Raw genomic sequence first — 20090 nt, 5'->3', positions numbered from 1 at the left:
GCTAGGCTAGGATTAACATGCATTTGGTGTTTTAATCAGTATTTAAGGCAACAGAAATATGGTATTTGGAACTGATTGGGTATAAACTCTGGTGCCCGAGCACAGTGTAAAGACAGAACCTTTCACTCCCTTCAACAACACAGCATTGGTATATATTATAGAGGAATAAACCGACAGGTTCTGCTCTGCACTGTTGATACAAGTTAGTTGGATCTACTCATTGAGAGCTGATGTGCTTCTTCTCAGCTGAATGGAGTAACAGTTTGTAGTGAGGAGTCATGTAAAGCAGTAATCTTCCCGTGTGTACTGTGTGAATTACAAAGGGAAAAGGTTCATGTGCAACTTTCAACCCACATGAGCTTTTCGCTTCAGTATTTGAAAATAGTAATAAAAAGAAGAATGGAGGAACTTTATATCCTGAAGTCATCCTGTGTCCTTTCGAGCTGAATGACAGAGGGATTTATGAGCATACTGTACATTCCTAAGCAGTGATTCCCAGACATCACACGCTTTTTCTCACAAGTAATCCTCTTAGTGATGAGATCTGAGGTTTCATTTCCTAATAAAGAATCAGGGAAAAGTTCAAAACCACATCCACCATGTACCTGACAGCCCGACTATGATAGCTACTATATCATCTGGTGATTGTCTGAAGTTTTGGGAACTTTTTGAAATTAATATGAAGTAAGGACACATTTTTCAAAAACATTTCACTGTCACTTTCTAAAAACATTACTTTGGCTGCTCTAAAGATAACAGTTGGAAACTTTTGAGAACTTTGATCACAATAACAAATTAACAACAAATGGCAAAGTTCAGATTTGTTTATTCTGGCACTGGATCAGTTGGTGTCTGTTGCTTGGTACAAGCAGCAATAACATTTTCACAAACAATAGTTGCATCTGATACCCCTTACTGTAGTGGACACCACATTTACTGTCCGCCATTATATCTGATTTTCTGAATTCTGAGCGAAAATGAGAATAAGACTGAGCCCATTATTTAGGGAGTAATGAATGAGGAAACAATTGAGTAATTTCAGACATGTAGCTGGTTATAGACTGCTTGATGGTAATTTGCTCACTATAGCTTGAGCTTGCGTAACTCTGAAAATTGTTCATTTTGAAGTCAGCAAAACTGTCTTTATTCAACTGTGGACTAAAAAGCTCATCATCATGAAGGTTTCGCTGTATCTGCATTTTAAACTGGGCATTACAAAACTGAAACAAAACAGCAAAATTTGAATAAGTTCTGTAGAAAATAACTCGCAAAGAAATTTAAATGTGCCCTTGGGGCTTTTGCAAGTTGATATATGCTTCTATAATTATACATAAAGTGAATTTTATTTTGAAAGGCAAGCATATTTCAGAGTCTCTGGTCAGGCTTTTGAAAGATTTCACAAGTTTGATTTTGATAGTGAGTGACAGGAAAGATCATCCACCGCAACTAATGATTTTTTGAGGATTTTGGAAAAATATCATTAAATAGAAACTACAACTGCATAAAAAACACATAAAAGATGCCAAAACATGGATGTCAATTGATCACATTTAACGCATTGTGACCTGTTGACTCTTCAAATAGTTTCTACTGTAAATATACCAGAGCTAGAGGGTCCCAAAGGTGGATGGGTTTAGGCAGTTGTCTGGACAACTTCACATTCAATTCAATGGGGATTTTTGACACAGTTTGTTTTCTTTTTTCAAATTTCATACAAAATGTTTGATGAATTACTACCAAAAGTAACAGCACATCATTCCTGACTGAGCCACATGTTTTGATGTGTAATTTGCATGGATTTTCTCAAAGTTGCGACACAAATTACACACAGAAAACTGTGTCGGAAGGCTATAAGAAGAAACCCGAGGAATAATAATAAGTGTGCTCTAATTATTTTGCATCGGCACTTAACAAATCCCATAGTTAGTAAACATAAGATCTGTGTGGATAAATGAAGAGACTAGTTGGACTGGTGCTCCTGTAGTTATGTGATCTAGTTCTGCCCTCTGCTTCGGCAATGATTTAATGGTACCTGTCTGGATAATTAGCCAGCACCGATTTGTCTTGGAGACCTAGCTGTGGAGAAGGATGATATGTGAAATCAGTTAACTACAGTGATGATGATGGTTTTTGGGAGGAAATGGTTGGACAGAGCACCACTTAATCAGACACTGGAAAGGTTGTGGAGGGATGGGATTTCTGTAGGATTAATAAGTAAGCAGACAGACAGACAGACAGACAGACAGAACCTTTATTGATCCCGCAGCAGGGACATTAACAGTGTAACAGCAGCAAATAGAAAAACAGTTTGAATAAAAAGAGCAGCACACAACACACACAGTGCATAGATATAGATAAGCAGATTTTTACTGAGGATACTAATGCAATGCTACTACAATGTTTTAAGCAGCTTTTGCTTTACTGTTTTGCTTAGCTGCTTTTGTTTTACCTTGTCTCCTCCAGAAGAGGCCAAAGAATTGATATGAATTATTTTTTGTTTCCCTGCAAATGTATTAATTCAGTTTTACATCATCATTGGTGTAACGTTTGCTTTTATCTTTTTTGACATGATATATAACATAATAACTGAACTAGACACTTCATATGTTGCACATTTACTGCTGGTGTTATTTTTTAAGCTGCTGCTTTTGCATGTTGTCATTTCACATTCATTATGCCTTTCTTTTCTCTTCGTCTATCATATATTTGTTGTAGAAATGCAGTGCACAGTTCAAAACAGAATTCCTCAGAAGGACAAATATAAGTCTAGAATGTAAAGTACATCTTGTCCTTGTCCATCTCTTCTTCACAGTTGCTTCTGTAATACTAATCTTCATGAAACAGTTTGCATAGTACACGCAGATGTAACGTTACAATGATATACAATGAAAAAATGTAGGCAAGGGCTGGAAGCAGTGTGCAGTATCACAGTCTGTAGGCTTTCATAGTTATGTGCAGTCACAATAATAGTCAAGTCGAAGGATATCACATTTCACTTTGAAACCCATTAATAATAAATAAATCAGTGACCCAGAAGGAAAATCTTGTGACTCCATCTCATAAAAAATAAACAAATATTCATTCAAAACAGAAGATGAAACATGACTAACTTAAAATTCAGTAATTGGTGAAATAGCCTGGAATTGATGAATGTGGCACAATATATTTTTTACAGTACAACAAACATTTTTATGAAAAATAATGAAGTAATGTGAACATGGAAATCTGTTGTTCTAAGCTGCACAGAGAGAAGCCGTCACAAGCTCTTCAAACAGCAAAGACAGTGTTTGCATGTCGTCCCCCATGCAAACAACAACCCAGATGTTTGTTTTGCAATGGAAAGTATCCACCCCAGCAGTCAGTGTGTCTGTGAGGAAATGGATTTAATGACAGTTTTTAAGATGACTCTGACTTTGCAACAACAACAAAAAAGGCATTGTTTGTCTCATGCAGGTGGAGATGTGTGGATACGTAAGAACGCTGGAGAGAGGACAAGAGAAATTCTCAACACATCGCATTCATATAAGATGTAACATCTGTGAATGATACAGTACTCTGAGTGCAACATGCTATTAAAGGTCCGTAAAATGCCCGAAGATGCTCATCAATTAAATTATCACAGGTTTGTTTGCTTGTGGAAGCATGCATGTCTGCATTTCTGTTGAATACGGAAGGTAAATCAAAATGAGAGGGTGTTTTAGTCTAAAAATGCTGTTTATACTACATACTATACTATACTTTATTTATGACAGTGGTTCTGCAGCCCATTAAACAGACAGATTTGATGGTAATAAAATGTAGGTAAACGCAATTAAACTACTCTTGTGTGGAAAACACTGTATGACTTTTTTGTGCTCTTAATTCTTGTGCTTACCTCAGAGATTTCAAATAAATCTGACTCAATCAGTTACCAAAACAAAGTGTTTGACTCTCACCTGTCAGTTGCTCAAGCAGCTTGACATGCACACACATGTTTGTGTGCCAGAGGTTGTTGGCTAAGGTTTCCAAACAAAAAACACATGCTTCAGGGAAATAATTATGTGCTATTTTCTCAGGTGGTGAAAAGAACAAGGAGTCTTACATAAGAGGACACATCTCTGACGCACGTACAGCACATCAGTGAATGGAGGTTAGAGTTCATTTTTTCTGTCATATTACTCAATTTGCAACATATTTTAGGTGCATTTTGAAGCATTGCAGTAGAAAAAGTTGAGGTAATTTTAAAAAAACGTACCCATTTTTGCAAAAGGTTTCCACACTTAGGTGATTTTGGACTGAAAATCCTGAATATTTCTTCATATATATAAATTTTTAAATTTGTTTATTCAAGTTTTTTTTAATAAGTTGGTAAACCACTGGTTTTACTTGTTTGGCTTTCTCCATATGCAATGAAGCACAGACTGCCATCTTCTGATGACAACATGCCGTCTGGTTTATTTGTTTCAAAGCAGTTAAAAGAAAAAATTTTCTCTTTCATTTATGCCACATTGACTGCTCTATGTAAAAATGGCATCTAAGACTGTGTGTGGCAACGATGAGACAACATCTACTGATCTGATACAACAACAGTGAAGACAATATGCACACTTAGAGTGCAGTTGTATTTAAATGTCACTTACTGGGTGATGCAGACCGTTGCACAGAACAATAGTATTTATCATTATTTCATTAAGGCTTTAATTCCTAATATGTAAATTACTAAAACCACACCATAAATAACACTACAAGGTCTTGCCCAGAGTTTATCCAGATGACATCAGAATATATATGTATGTATATAGATATATACTACAATTTCCACATAGCATCCACTACCAGAATGTGTGTTCCACTGTATTCCTCCAAATATTCAGTGCTAGACATATTTTATACACTTGCTCACTTGAAACTCGACTCAGTGGCTTGGAACTGTGAAATTTAGAAGCTTTATGCAAATCTATTTGTTCAAATCTCATTCAATCAGTTGAATTTTCCACATGATGGATTCCAATCTTTTTTCTATTTTTTTAATATCTCAAGGGATAGAAGCTAATAGGACACACCTGTGCTCGTTACGGATTCCAAGATTGTCTGAACACAAATAAGAGATCTCATCATTTTTGAATTTTAATAACATTTTCAACATGAAGGAGCATTTTTTTTTCCTGCAGCAGTTTATCCACATACACAGCTAAATCTTTGGAGCACAATTTTCTCTTTTCGTTTTCCTTCCAGCAGTGACTAGAGCAGGGTTAATTCCCCTCTTCCCCATCATTTCCTCTATTCTACTTCCTTGTGTGTCTCTTTCACACACACACACACACACACACACAAAGTTCACCTCACGTGCTTCCATGTTTATCAGCTTCCCTTCAGTCCCAGGAGAATTCGTCTACGATCACCAGGCTCACATGCTCATGCGGTGCGCTTCCCTGCCTGCACACGCTGCTTATAGATTATTGCCTGCAAACGTGCTCATCATCTCACCCCACGCAGGCTCACGTGCACTCTGCTGAGCCTGTCCTCTTCTGTACCCCCTCCATCTCCCTCAGGGACTCTTGGCATCATCGCAGATATTTCCTCTGCTGCTTCACACTGCTATCATTTTCTTTGGTTGTTTCCCCGTCCTCAGACATTCATCCCCATTTTCCTATTATGTTTTTTTTTCTTCTTTTTCCACTCATGTTTCTTATTATTTCTATAAGCACTCCACAATGTGATGTACTGGCAACAATCCAAAGATAAAAGCATCACCAATATACTTACCAAAGGCTGACAGATAACACCACGACATGCGCTTCATCATCTGAAGGTGGTGATTTTGATCTGTTTAGATTTTTCTGGCAACTGCTGTTTTTTGGGGGAGGGATGTGATATATTTTTTCCCACCAGGACAGTTTTATAACCTGGTACAAATGTGAAAAACAAAAATAGTAAAGATCAATTAATGACCTGGTACAAATGAATTGTGTTGACGTGGCAAGTGAATGCATCAGTGTTCAGATCTTATTCAAGAACCTTTTAATGGGAATTCTGTATTATTGAGACAGTTTTCCATAACACAAGGTTTCTTTAAATTATAAATTAAATAGCAAAAAATAACAATCTGTAATATTATCAGTCTGTTATAGCAGACTCGAGTCACAATGGTTTTACAATCCTCATACCTAATATGCATGACAAAGTGTCTTGTTCGGTCGTTAATGTTAGTCCAGCTGCTGGAAACAGCTGCACAGCTGGAACAGATGTCCACAACTACTGTCATAGAAACTTTGTCAGTCCTTGAAATCTGTCAGCATCGCCGATTCACTTAATCTTTTTAGCTTTAAAGTGGTTGTGAGAATGTAAGCAGACACTCAGCTCCCAGCTAGTGTTTTGAAAGTTTACTGTTTAGTGAAGCGGACAACAGACTGACACGTTTTCCGCAAATTTATGCTGCAGAGTTTATCAAGATCTCTGCCCCAATCAGCACTTACACAGCAGGCAGACATGTTTTTCGCTACTGTATACTGAGTTTATCGACACTCCTGCTACAGTCTGCATTAGACAGCAGGGAGGTCTGCTAATTTTATTTTTCTCTTACAGCTGTCAGTAAACACACCTGTAACTCCATCTTATGAGATGCTCCACCTAGTGGCACGACTCTGTTCTACAGTTCCAGCACACAATGCAATCCATAATCTACAAGACATTTTCTTGTCCTGCATTTCCAGTTAAGATACTTTTCATCAATAAAATTAACAGCAATGAATCATTAAAACTCCTATGTATTTATGTTTTGGGCTAGTTTGATAGCTGGCAGTAGAGACGAATAGGGAAAACCTTTCATCATCTAAGAGCCAGGAGCCAAACAACAACAAACATGTTCTTTCTACTACAAGGCCAGAGTTTTGGCCCCATGTGTAGGAGGGCAATAGAAAGCAGATAAAGGGTTATGTGGGAAAGAGAGTTGTTTATCTGGTAACATGTGGTGTCATGCTACTATGAATTATCAGCATAGAAGAAAAATGCATGCGTCATACGTACAAACACTCAAAGCAGGAATGTGTAGAATTAAAAAGTCTGTGTCTGTTGGAGAAAAAGAAAAAGACAACAGACACTCTGGCTTTGAACTCAAACAAACTAAACAGATTTAGTCACCATCAGGTTTAGTTGATTAAAACATAAGCAGAAAGGCTCTGTTTTTGATGTGGACGAATCTTCAAAAGGTATACAATGGCACGGTCACAGTCTGTATACATCAGTGTGTTACAAAAGTGATCCAGTTCAAAGAGAACAGAGAGGATCAGTTACAATTACTGCTTTCAGTCTGTCACGTCCAGTCTGGGTGAGTAATGGAAGCATCTGAACATCCAAGTGTTGCAGATTGCATGGAGATGTTATCTGAATTAAAGTACTCGGCAGTCACACCATTAAAAAAATGTCTAGGAATTTGATCATTCTGCCTCAAAGCATCTGGACCCTAATGACCTACTGTTTAACTGCTGGTTTTAATTCTGCTTCATGTTGTGAGGCATCTGCCTTTCAAATCCAAGGACTGTCAGTTGGTTTGCTGCTGCTTTAAAGGAGTTGGACCCTTTCATTCAGCAAATACAGCACTTTGATTTGCAGTTAATATGCAGAAAAAATAATAGCCAGTCAATGAGTAAAGAAGCAAGGACAGTTGGATGAAAATTCAAAACTGAGTAGAGGGCCAATTAACAGCAAACTACACAAAACCAAGTCTATAAAGGTGAATTTCAAAAGCCTACCAAGGACACAAAGACAGGCTGTTCCAGGATTAAAACTCCATGGCAGTAATCTATGGGGAACTATGTGGGTGTCTAAATCACTGCTGATGGATGTGCTCTGCTTTTAGTGTGAACCGTTCTTTTTAAAAGCAACCACAAACATGTCCTCAATCGGTCCAAGCCAAGTCAAAAGCTTGGTGCAGTTTTCTTTCATTTGAAATGATGGAAAATACACGCATATTTTCATTTAAAATATCTTAAACATAAGCTGGACAGATAGTAGGAGGCAAAAAGAGACTGATGAATAAAGAAACTAATGCATTCAGCTTTAGCTATGCTTCAGAAAAAGAATAAAACCAATGGAGACAGACCAGTCAACAGTAGACCAAGAAGAAAAACAGACACAGATGTGGCAAAAATGAATGAGAGCAAATACAGACAGGGAAGAGATGGAGGACCTGTAGTTATGCAACAGATCGTGCAAACAAGCCATCATACAGTCAACCCTGATTTGTTTGGGAATCTTTTTTAGAAAACAGGTTTGTCCAAGTGCAACACACCTAAACACACAAAAGCACATGTAAAGTCCAGTCTCTTCTCATGGTTTTGGGACTCATTAAGTGATCTGTCTGAATGAATCCTTTACTGTCTTCATTTTTTTAACACCACTAGAAAGTGCAAAATAGCGAATGCTCAACAGATTGTAATTTATAATGATGGGAAGCTTATGACACTTGCCAAACAGGCAGAAATAATCAACATTTTACCAGATAAGATGATCACATTTCTGTTGGATTAAAATGAATTCCTGCACTCTAGGAGGATGTTTGCCTGGAGCCTGTTCAATCATCACACCAGTAATCAGTAATGAGACACTTTTGCTTGTAAATAATTCTGCAGAAAAACAGCCTCCAAGCATATTTCTCCTCTTCTCTCACAGCTTCTACGAAAAAACAACAACTCCCAAACTGGTGCGAAATTAACGAAAGCAGCTCAGATGAGCAAGAGGAAGGAGGAGGAATGGGTTGTGTAGCAGGGCCAAACAGGAGATCAGGATTCATCCTTCTTTTATGAAGGCAGCGGCATGTTCAAATACACCATTTATCTTTTCATTTTCACTCTGGCTGCTTTGTTTAAAATTACAGGAATATTCTGACATTTTGAAGATCAGCGTCTTGTTTTTCTTTTACAGGCTGTTGGAGACACTGTGTTCAAACTATCCAACTGACAGGATGTCCAGGGGGAACACATGCAAATAGACTACGCATGTAAAATAATCGAAAACAAATATTGCAAATGAAGGTGGAACTGGATCCGTCAGCTTATGCATCTGCGCTGAATGAAAGGCTCTCAGTAAAACCTTGACAGCAGCTCTGTAATCTATCAGCACACTTCAAAGCTAGTCTTCTAGTTAGAAAAACCTTCTCCTTTTACCCTTTCCTCTACTGGGCAGGAGCTGCAAACCTGACCTTTCAAAAAAAAAAAAGAATAAAAACAACCTTGAGCAGGCAGACAGAGGCCAAAACAGGAGCTCGGTAACACTTTTGCATGTCTCGCTTTTCCCAGCTCCTTCATTTGCGTCTGCAAATCCTGGTGGATTTGGTGCCACTTTTGACAAGATCCAAAAAAAAAAAACCCATGAGACAAAAGATAAAAGCAGTCAGAAGAGGAAGTGATAAACATGTATAATGCTGTGTAAGAAGCAGCGCAGACAAATGTGGGGATTTATGTCATCATTCGGTTATAAATCCCTCTCCACACAGTGACAACAGCCCAACTGTTAATGGAATAAAAACACTTATAAGAGCTGAAGCAGTAGTTATGTAATTCATGATCCAACTTCAAAAGGGGTTGTTTGATGTGACACTAACTCTCTCCCTTGCTGAGCAAATGTTACAAGCCTAACCTTCTTGTGATGTCAAAGAAAACCATTGGGAGCAAGCTAAATTCCTAGAAGAGCTGTTGCACATCAAATCCTTCAAGAGGAAACTATCCGATATGGGTTATTTGTCCATGGAGGCACAAAATTGCATAATTCATTCCATAATAGAGAAATGAATTCTTGATGCAACTGAAGGGCTTGTAGCTGTTTGATGAGCTTGTGAAGCTGAATAGAATTTGTCACTGTCTTTATTTTTTCTTTTCTGAGGAAATGAAACATGTTACTGGGATTCCAGGATAAACATGTATAAATCACGCCAATTTTCACTTAGTGCTTTATTGTGTGAACCCTCCAATAAAATTAAAGCAATATATTTATTTATTGGGACATTTTCACTGCATCCCTGGCTGTCTGTTTTTTTTAAAAAATACAAACAAGTCAGAGCTTTTTTTCCCTCCTATAGCAGAGTGATAATACCATTCTGCACAACATCATGTCAATGCTAAAGACTAGTCTGGCTCCTCAAGACTAATGGATGGATATTAGGTTGGTGACATCCATCTAGTAAACATGGAGAAACAGGCTTTAAAAAGTAAATGTTGAAAGGCAACTTTACAAATGTTTAATATGAAAGCAAATGCATTCAATACCAGGAGACATGCAACGTGTTTCAGTAAATACTGAAGATAAATAAAACCTTGGCTTGTTTTTACCAGAATTCACATGACATATGGCATCATGATATTTGACCATCCCAATCTGTTTCGAGGCAACTAAAATCATTTGTAAACAGCAATATTACCACATTGTTATTTTTATTACCACAGAAAATTCCTAATCCATGTGATGGCAATGTGCACCGCATTGCATCAAGACGTGTTATTTGTTTGACTGGATACCCATGTCCACATGTTTGTGTACTTTTGGTGTGTAGCTGTTTTTTTGTTTTTTTTGTTTTTTAGGATTTGAACTAGGATAGCAGCCTTTCCTAGTCTAGCCATGCTACACCCATGTTTCTGACGGCACAAGGGTCTAGGGAAGCTCGACAGGGAGGAAGGAGGGCTAAAAGGTTGTCTATCAAATCCCTCTGGAGCAACTGGGTAGGTATACAACCAATAAAACGCAACGAATAGGCTGACGTAGTTCCGAGAGCACCGGCGGATTGTGGCTAAGTCCCATTAGCTTCCCAAACAGCGGAGTCGCGGAGCCAACTGGTATATTAAGGATTTGCCATATCCCGTCGGCATAAGTCCAAATACGTCTTTCTTCTCAATGAAACACTTAAGTGCCGTCCTTTGTTTATCTTTCAAGTTGAAATTTAGCTTCAAATCTTTAAGGGCTGTGGCCAAAGCCGAGTCGAAAGATAACTGTTTATTGTGCGCCGGTTGTTTGTCAGAATCGTCACGCCTCTGTCGTCACTTAGTTACGCCCACCTTCTGACTCTACACTTCATGGTGATTCGTCCGGCCAGTTTTAGGAGAATCCAGCCTCGAGCCTTATGGAGGGTAACTAGACCCACCCTGGCAGAGAATTAAATTCGTTGTCGTGGGTTGTCTAGCGCGGCTAGGCTAAGCCTTTCCAGCATTTAAGTTGAATCCCACAATGTGAAACTATGATATTTACAATGTGTTTAGAGGAAAATATTTAGGGATGGCATGTTTCCATTTAAATATATGCCATGTACAAAGATAAATCCAGATAAAATGGTCATCTAAGGAAGCAGAACCCTAGTATATCACATATCATATAACCACAACATCACTGGTTCTATTGCGGTGAAGAACCTTTTTTTTGCAGCCTCCTTGTCTAAGATTTAAAATGTCCAGTAAAGGCAACAATGCAACATAACAACCAAGCAGTAAGGAAGAATACTGCAAAAAACATAGTTTTCAGAGTTTGGTGTTTAAAACTTGACTGGCCTGCACAGAGTCCTGACTTTAAACTTGTTTGCCTTTGGGGTTTGACACTCAGGCCTCATCACCCAACATCATTACCTGGCCTCAGTGATGCATTTGTGGGTAAATACAAACAAACTTCTGCAGCTTTCCCAGAGGAGAAGAAGTTGCTTTAGCAGCACGTCAATGCAAACGATCCTGGAATGAGATGCCGAGTGTCTACATAAGAGCATAAAGTTCTGTGTGGTCTACACACATTTTGTAGGTTTTCTTTTTTGTAGAACACAACCCGTAGCTCAACATAGCTTGTAAATTAGGGTTGAGGATATTGAGTGGACATCCTCTGTGATGAAACAGCTCCCCAAAACCAAAGCAATGCTGTGTTTTGTTCTTGAGACGAATTATTTTATCCATTTAATTCTGGTCCAAAAAGAAATCCACAACTTTTCCTTGGGGATTTACAACCCACCAGTCAGTGAGACACACACAAAGAACACACATTGTGGCCCTCCATCACTGACAGGAACAGAGAACTGCTTCCTCGCTTTGGGAGCCACTGGTACACATTAAAAATAATGTACTCTAGTTTCACAGCTCAGATCAATGCACAACTGCACACACAGACTCGCACACAAACAATACAGTGGCTCTTGTCTGTGGCCACACAGCACCATAATTAGGTCTGTTTTGTGCTGATAGCAAAACAGCAATGTGATACACACACATGCTTCTGTGATTTAAGATGGAGCCGAAAGCAAAAAAACAGAGAACAGACCCAAAGAAGGCAAGCGAAACCGTGAGGGAACAGGGAAACCGTGTGGTTTGGGAGAAGGAAAGAAAAAACTAAGCCAAAGAGCATTTGATACCATTTGGTTACGTAAACAAAGAAACCCTAAACTCCTTTTTTGGCAATAACTCTAACCTGAGGCAGCTTGAATATAAAGGCGCCTTTGAGATGTTGGAGAAAATGGAGAAAATGGATTCATTTCATAAAATATAATATAGCACATTAACGCAAGAATGGAGATAATCTGGGTGTGTGACGGGTAGTGGTGGCAGGGCCAGATGGCAGCGCCCTGGGGCGAAGGGGAGGGAGAGAGGGAGGGAGAGAGAGAGAGAGAGAGAGAGAGAGAGAGAGAGAGAGAGAGAGAGAGAGAGAGCTGTCATGTCACTTCATGCTGTTAACTTCTGTTATCACTCCTCATATCATCGTCTCTCCACATTCCCTCTAATTATTGTGTAACTAATCCAATGCAATTTAACAAATAGTAATAATCTCAAAAGACAGAGGCAATTTAAAAGTTTTTTGAAAAGTGAAAGAAAAGAAGGTCTGCATACAGGGAGCCAAAAAAGACTGAGGAGTGCATTATCCATGTGTGCATGACAGAGCTCCAGTGATGCCAATACAAGTTCTGGGATTTATTTTTGTCAGACATTTGACCTGTTAAAGGGTAAATAGTTTGTAGTCTAAATGGAAATTGGACAAATATACAAGTTATGTCAAAAAGCTGAGTATAAATCAGTACATAAAGCAGAAAACCCAAATAATCAAGGATACATGTGATACGCACTGATAGTGAGGATGGACTACAAGGATACGATAAAAGCAACGTGTTGATTTTATCGATAGGGTGATTTATAGGAGTTGTCGCATTTTTTTGGTAGAAAGTGCCTTGTTCTAGCTCACTTGACTGTTTAAGGTTGGTCAAACTATGAATTTTCCACTAAATGAACCCCTGGAGAAGCCTCTCCAATGAATGACCAAACCAGCTCAGGTCCATTTAAAGATAGTCTACTTAGCACAGACTCTACATAAAAGATGGATGTAGTGACCATGAGACTGTAAACTATTGCTTTGAAGCCTCGAGTTTGGCATTATGATATACTAGTGACCTGTGAATCACAAGGTAGCGCTACCCTTAAACAATGCATGTTGTCCATATAAACTGGAGTGTAATTTACGAAGTAAACAACATGGTGTATTCAAAGACTTGAAACTAGCGATTGAGATCATGAATTCATTGAACAGATATTTACTAAGGTAAAAGATCAAGGAAGAAGGCCTTTATTGCGTAGACCTCGATACTTCGAGACTTGCCTCTTGCTGGCTGTTGGAAAGAATGCAGGTTTAAGGCACTTTCATGTTGGTTTTACTTTTCAGATTCCTAGGCTCTGTCCATTACACACAATCCATGGTGTTTTTAAGTGCATAAAACAGTCTGCACAGTCCTGTAAAGCTCCCAAATCCATGTTTGCATTTTTTGTGCATGCGTGATTATGCAATAAGCGCAGAAGCCCTTATGTGTGAAACAAATTATTCAGCGATAAAAAACAAACAAACCTAATTGCAGTTCATTCTCTCACATACAGCACCCTGAGGCTCTATTTAGTAACTTAAATGCACTTAACACAGATGAATGATTTACCAAACTGTCCCAAAACATGAAAAAGACAGCAGCATGTCAAGTCTAATCGAAGCACCAAACACAGAAGGAAATTAACCCCTTAAGCTTCAGTGTACCGCCGGCGGTACACCTACTAATTTGCATAGGAATTTCAAGAATGTCCGACGGCTGCAAACACGATTATACAAACACTATACGCCGATGGAATGCTTAGATTCTCATGAATCCGCCGGTATAAACCACTTTCAGATGTGATTACCACAGCGGGTGAGAAAAACACATTTGTCCGACAAAAACGAATATTCATCCATCCGTTCTCTATACACGGCTTCAACGCACACAGCGCGACTCACATTTCCGGGTTTATTATTACACACAAAAAAAAGATTCCACAAAAAACGGCCATAATCCAACCTTTTACATCCAGATAACACAAGCCAGTAAACTATTTTATCCAAAACATGTCCTGAAGTCGGTATAAAATCCCCGAATCGGTCATTTTCAAGGAAATGCACCTCGCGATGCCAGTCCAATATTCCCCGTATTTTTCGTAATTTTTTTTATTTAAAAATAGAATATTAGCGACTTTTTGTACTGAAAACGGCTGGAATTGACTGAAGCTTAAAGGGTTAAAGTTAATGTGAGCTGAGTGGCAATTCAGAATGTGTTCACACCAAGTACGCCTGTGGGGTTTTTTTCCCTATCTTTTCCAAAACAACATTAATTTCTTACAATATTCATAAATTCAGAATTTAGTTTGAAATTATGATGGTGGATCACAGCGTGGATCCTAACACACGAACACCCATGTAATGACGACAGTTCTATGAGTTTTTAACTGCTATGAACATCAGACAAGATCAAGACTGTTGTAAGGTTTTAATAACTAGAAAACAGCTCGTTTTGACTGACTCGCTATAATTATTAATATTATTTTTCTCTTAGATCTGTCAAGTAACAAAGACACATCTTACCAAATCTTACTGTTCTGATTGGGTTGTAATTGCACAGCATGATAGCCTAGCCGTGCTAGACAACCCACGGCAACGAATTTATTTCTCTGCCAGGGTGGGTCTAGTTACCCTCCATAAGGCTCGAGGTTGGATGCTCCTAAAACCGGTCGGACGAATCACCATGAAGTGTAGAGTCAGAAGGCAGGCGTAACTAAGTGACGACAGAGGCACGACGATTCTGACAGAAACAACCGGAAACAACTAGCCTAGCCACGCTAGACAACCCACGGCAACGAATTTAATTCTCTGCCAGGGTCGACAACAAAATCGACAACAGTCGTTGAGCTCCATTAGCACCGACTCTGAATAATCTTTCTGTTAACATGTCTGTAATATACTTGAGCTTCACCCATTGACTGTATAAATAAGGCTTCATCGAACTACCGCATCCTCTGATTTCCGGCGCTCTAGGAGCCTATTCGTTGCGCTGATTGGTTGTATACCTACCCAATTGCTGCAGAGTGATTTGATAGACAACCTTTTAGCCCGCCTCCCTCCCTGTCGAGCGTGCCAAGGCCCTTGCGTCTTCAGAGCATGGATCTAGCGTGGCTAGGCTAACAGTGTGACCCTCAATGTACCAAATGCTAAAAACTTGTAGACCCTTGACCTGTTCATTGGTAACTCACAGCTTCACCCCCTAGCCATTTAGATCAATTCAATTCAATTCAATTTTATTTATATAGCGTCAATTACAGTCAAATCGTCTCAAGACTCTTTACAGAACCCATATGCCTGACCGCCAGAGCAAGCCCAAATGCGACAGTGGCAAGGAAAACACCCTTTTAACAGGGAAAAAACCTCGAGCAGAACCCGGCTCTATGTAGGGGGGGACCCATCTGCCTGCTGGCCGGGCGGGTTGAGAAGGACAGAGGAGGGCAAGGGGGAGGGATGGGAGAAGAGGGAGGGGTGATCAATTCTGCATGTGATCCATTGTGAAAATGGGTTTCAGTGATGTCTAATAACTACCAGAACATCTCCTATAACCACCTTGTAGTTGCAAGTGGGTGGGGTTTGGATGTTTTAAAAGATTTCATCGCTGTCTGTTCAGTTACATACACAAATCTCTGTCTTTCTCCTCATAAAGCAGCACAGAGCAGCAACCTGATGGTTTAAAAGAAAAACAAACTGCAGTTCCTTGAATGGCCACTTGAGGCTGACTTCAAAAGTGTGTCAGTTCCCATAGACCTCCACGTTAAAATGCACAAATTTACAGCAGAAATAAATAAAAAATGTTTTGGTCTCCATCATTAATTTCCATTTTTATGACAAGTGTATTGGGGTTAAATTTTTACCTAACTCGCCCATTTAAACTGTATTAGCGCTTGTGCATAATTAAGAGAGTAGATGCCTTGCATAATGGGTTGTTGCCAACATAAGACAGTCCATGGCCCAGGGATGTTTGCGTGATCCCTTTGTTCAGTTCTGGATTAGCCCAAAAGTTAAGTAGAGCCATGCACTGCCAAGATGGTGATGGATGAACCACGAAGGAAACCTACCCGTGATATCATGCAGGCTTTGTCATCTTTATAGAAAGTCAAAGAAATGTGCATTACTGCTTGACTCAAACTGTTCTGTGTGCTTCTGACACTGAAAAGCTCTCTCTCCTGACCGTTCCAGGAGCTCATGAGAAACCAATGTCGTCAACAAATACTGACACCTGAGCAAAACACAAAATGGCAATTATGGTTTTGCAATATCCCAGATGGTGGCTGATTTACGGAGCAGCTCAGAGTGCCAGTTAAACCTGTTAGTAGTTTGTTTATTATGTGTCTATACTGTCGCAGCTTGATGGCAGATGTGTGGGTTTGTATGAGGGTGTGACAGTTTGCCACACCTCACGAATCCAGAGTTAAAATTGGAGGCAGTTAACAGTTTTTCTTTCTTTTAAGGAATCATTAAACCGCAAATTTTTCTCATTCACACCATCACACACGCACATACGCTTTCCTGACAGCCATGCATTTTTGAAGTGTTGGCCATCTTGGTAAATGGGTGTTTTTGCTAAACTGCACTGTGATTGTTGCTCTATTTTTTTTTTTTTTTACAAAAACAGACACATAAGCCACTGCTCATGTCAAGATCAAAGTCTTAAAGGGAGTAATGACCTCAAGTAATTCAGTCAGTAAATATCCTTCTGGACCTAGATTGGAATAAAAACCTTGTTATGTACTGCATGTGCGAACGGTGGAACTCTGCAGTTTCAGTTCTAGCAACACTTAATCATGTGGCAGCAAAAAAGACCTCAAATACAGACACTGAAGCAACAGAACCCTTGTATTTTGGATTAATTTCAGTTTTTCTATTCAACATTCCATCTAAAGTTCTCTGAAATCTGATTATCAACTTTGTGCCTTCATTTGAACACCAAGCGAGTTTATTTTATTGCACAGTCAGGTCCATAAATATTTGGACATGGACACAATTTTCAGCATTTCAGCTCTGTACACCACCACAATGGATTTCAAATGAAACAGTCAAGATGTACTTTCAGTGCAGACTTTCATCTTTAGTTTGTGGGTATTTACATGAAAATCAGGTGAACGGTGTAGGAATTATACACATTTTATTTGTGCTCTCCACCTTTTTAAGGGACCAAAAGCAACTGGACAAACTAACAAAATCATAAAGTAAATGCTCACTTTTAACATTAGGGTTGCACTTCCGTTGCAGTCAATGGCAGCCTGAAGTCTGGAACCTATAGCCACCACCAGACACTGCATTTGGGCCCTGGTGATGCTCTTCCAGGCCTCTACTGCTGCTGTCTTCAGTTTCTTCTAGCTCTTGTGGCATTTTCCCTTCAGTTATGTCTTCAGCTCGTGAAATGCATGCTTAATTGGATTCAGGTCAGGTAGTTGACTTGGCCATTACAGAACATTCCATTTCTTTGCCTTAAAAAACTCTTGTTGTCCATTTGTACCATAAGAGCCATCTAATGAGTTCTGAAGCATTTGGCTGAATATGAGCAGATTTTATTGCCCAAACACTTCAGAATTCATCTCGCCACTTTTCTTGCATTAAAAAGGTGCCGAGCACATATGAAATGTGCTGTAATTCCTACACTGTTCAGCTGATTTGGATGTAAACACTCTCAAATTAAGATGAAAGTGTGCACTTAAAGCACATCTTGATTGTTCCATTTTAAATCCATTGTGGTAGTGCACAGAAATGAAATGCTGAAAAATGTGTCACGTCCAGATATTTATGGACCTAACTGTATATACTGAGGTGTTACTATAAATGATTATCCTACTTTCCTTATGATGGCATGTTTTCTAACTTCAGGAGAAAGTTTTGTACTCTCAGAGAGAGGAATCATCTCGACTGTCTCCTGGAAAGCAAACAGGAAGTCCACCTGGTCCCAGTGAGACGAATCAGGGCAGAGAATTGGCTGCGGTGTCATGGTTGCCCCAAGTAACCAGGAGGACAGTTGACAGATGACAGCAGCTAATTGGAAAAGTAATGAGGTCCAGAAACCCAGCCTGGACTCTGCTGTGTGTGTTTGTGTGAGAGAGAGACAGAGAGAGTAATGAGTTTCAGAAAGAAGGACAGAGCGAGAGGTCAGCCTTGTCAACAGCAGATGCTCATAAAACAAACAAACCCGGTCAAAGAACAATTTCTGCTTGCTTTTCTTGTTATTCGAATGGAGATCTTGTAAACGGCACGTGGCTCATTATAACACAGCTTCGCAACTTTAGCTCTTCCGTAAGTGACAGTGGCTGTGTCCAATTATGCATTAACTAGATGCAACAGGACAAAACAAAACCTGTAATGCTGAGGATATCCCTCTTCAAAACAGGATTTGACATGTTTGGGTTTATGATCAAGGCTGGGCGAAATATTTAAAACTTATCATGATCATATCTTTCAGTTTGGTCAATACCAATATTGATCAGCTTAATTAGTTATTTTAAATAAAGAGCCATGAGAAACTGGTTTAATATGAATATAACCACTTTACTGTGAATGTAACGACTTTTGTCTATTTATAAAAGTACACAGGTGATTATTTTAATGTTACCACAACAAAGAAAAACACAGAAATAAATATATTTGCACATAAATAAAAAACTAAATGAGGATAAAGGAGTTATCTCATCTTAACACACCACCAACAAAGAAAGCAAGTGAAGCCCTCAGGAGGAACTATCTACGCACAGTTTGACATCAAGTCTGTCAACTAACTGTTGTCAATCAAAAGTGAAGACAGACTCAGTAGCTGCATCCTATTCTTGCTTCAGGATGTTTTCAGAAACACGTTTGAACAAACAAGAGACAGTTTCCAAACGAGTTGGTCCAGTTTGAATTCTGGACAGTTGAAGAGTTTATCCAATCAGATACAGCCAGTTGCTAAGCAGCTGTAAGAGGCTGTATTGGTTACTTGGTACAGAGTCATTTATCATGACACTGCCTGGTTTCCTGCTCATCAAGCATCCAATGTGGAGAAGCTTTCTTAGGTCAAAAAACATGAAACCATGATGAAGGCCACTGACTAGCACACTTTGGGAGACACGAACAGACGCCACTGAGAGAGCAACGGGTGCAAAGGTGCTCTGATTTTATTCATTTTACGGCTGCTACAAACCAGGAAGAGAACACAGTTGTGTTTCATGCAGCAGAACTTTTCATTATGTGCATTCATGGTGGTTTGCATTCAATGTATGTAAGTGAAACTATCAAACATTTTTTGGAGCAATTTTCCTCACCACTAGAAATAAGAAAATGTGAACTAGCTTCAGTCAACACTGCTGGTGCACAGAAAAAGGAGATATGTATCAGTATTAGTACTGGTGTCTACCACAAACATTAGTTATAAAGGACCTGTCAGAAACACATCTGGTATAAAACGGCTGTTCTACATTTTGTAGGCTATGGTTGCAAACTGATGGTTACTAATGGATGCTGTGAAAAAATAAACTGAAATAAACTCCATCGTGGTCAATACAGACAATATCTGTTTTCCTCATTATTTCCTACTTTTGCAGTGCAAACATACAATACTAATCAGTTATTACATCACACATAGAGACTAAGAAAAAGAAGTAGAGACACATTCAAGCATCTGGCTGACAAGAAAAACAAACAATTTCAGACAGTTATACTTTTCACTGTCAATCACTACTCTGTGTGTGTTCTGGATACGTATGTGTGTGTTTAAGGGAATATTTGTTGAAGCAATACTCTAATGC

Source organism: Acanthochromis polyacanthus, chromosome 10 (assembly GCF_021347895.1).
Source record: "Acanthochromis polyacanthus isolate Apoly-LR-REF ecotype Palm Island chromosome 10, KAUST_Apoly_ChrSc, whole genome shotgun sequence".
NCBI lineage: Eukaryota > Metazoa > Chordata > Actinopteri > Pomacentridae > Acanthochromis > Acanthochromis polyacanthus.
The sequence above is the reverse complement of the archived record's forward strand: the minus strand, read 5'-3'. Positions refer to the sequence as shown.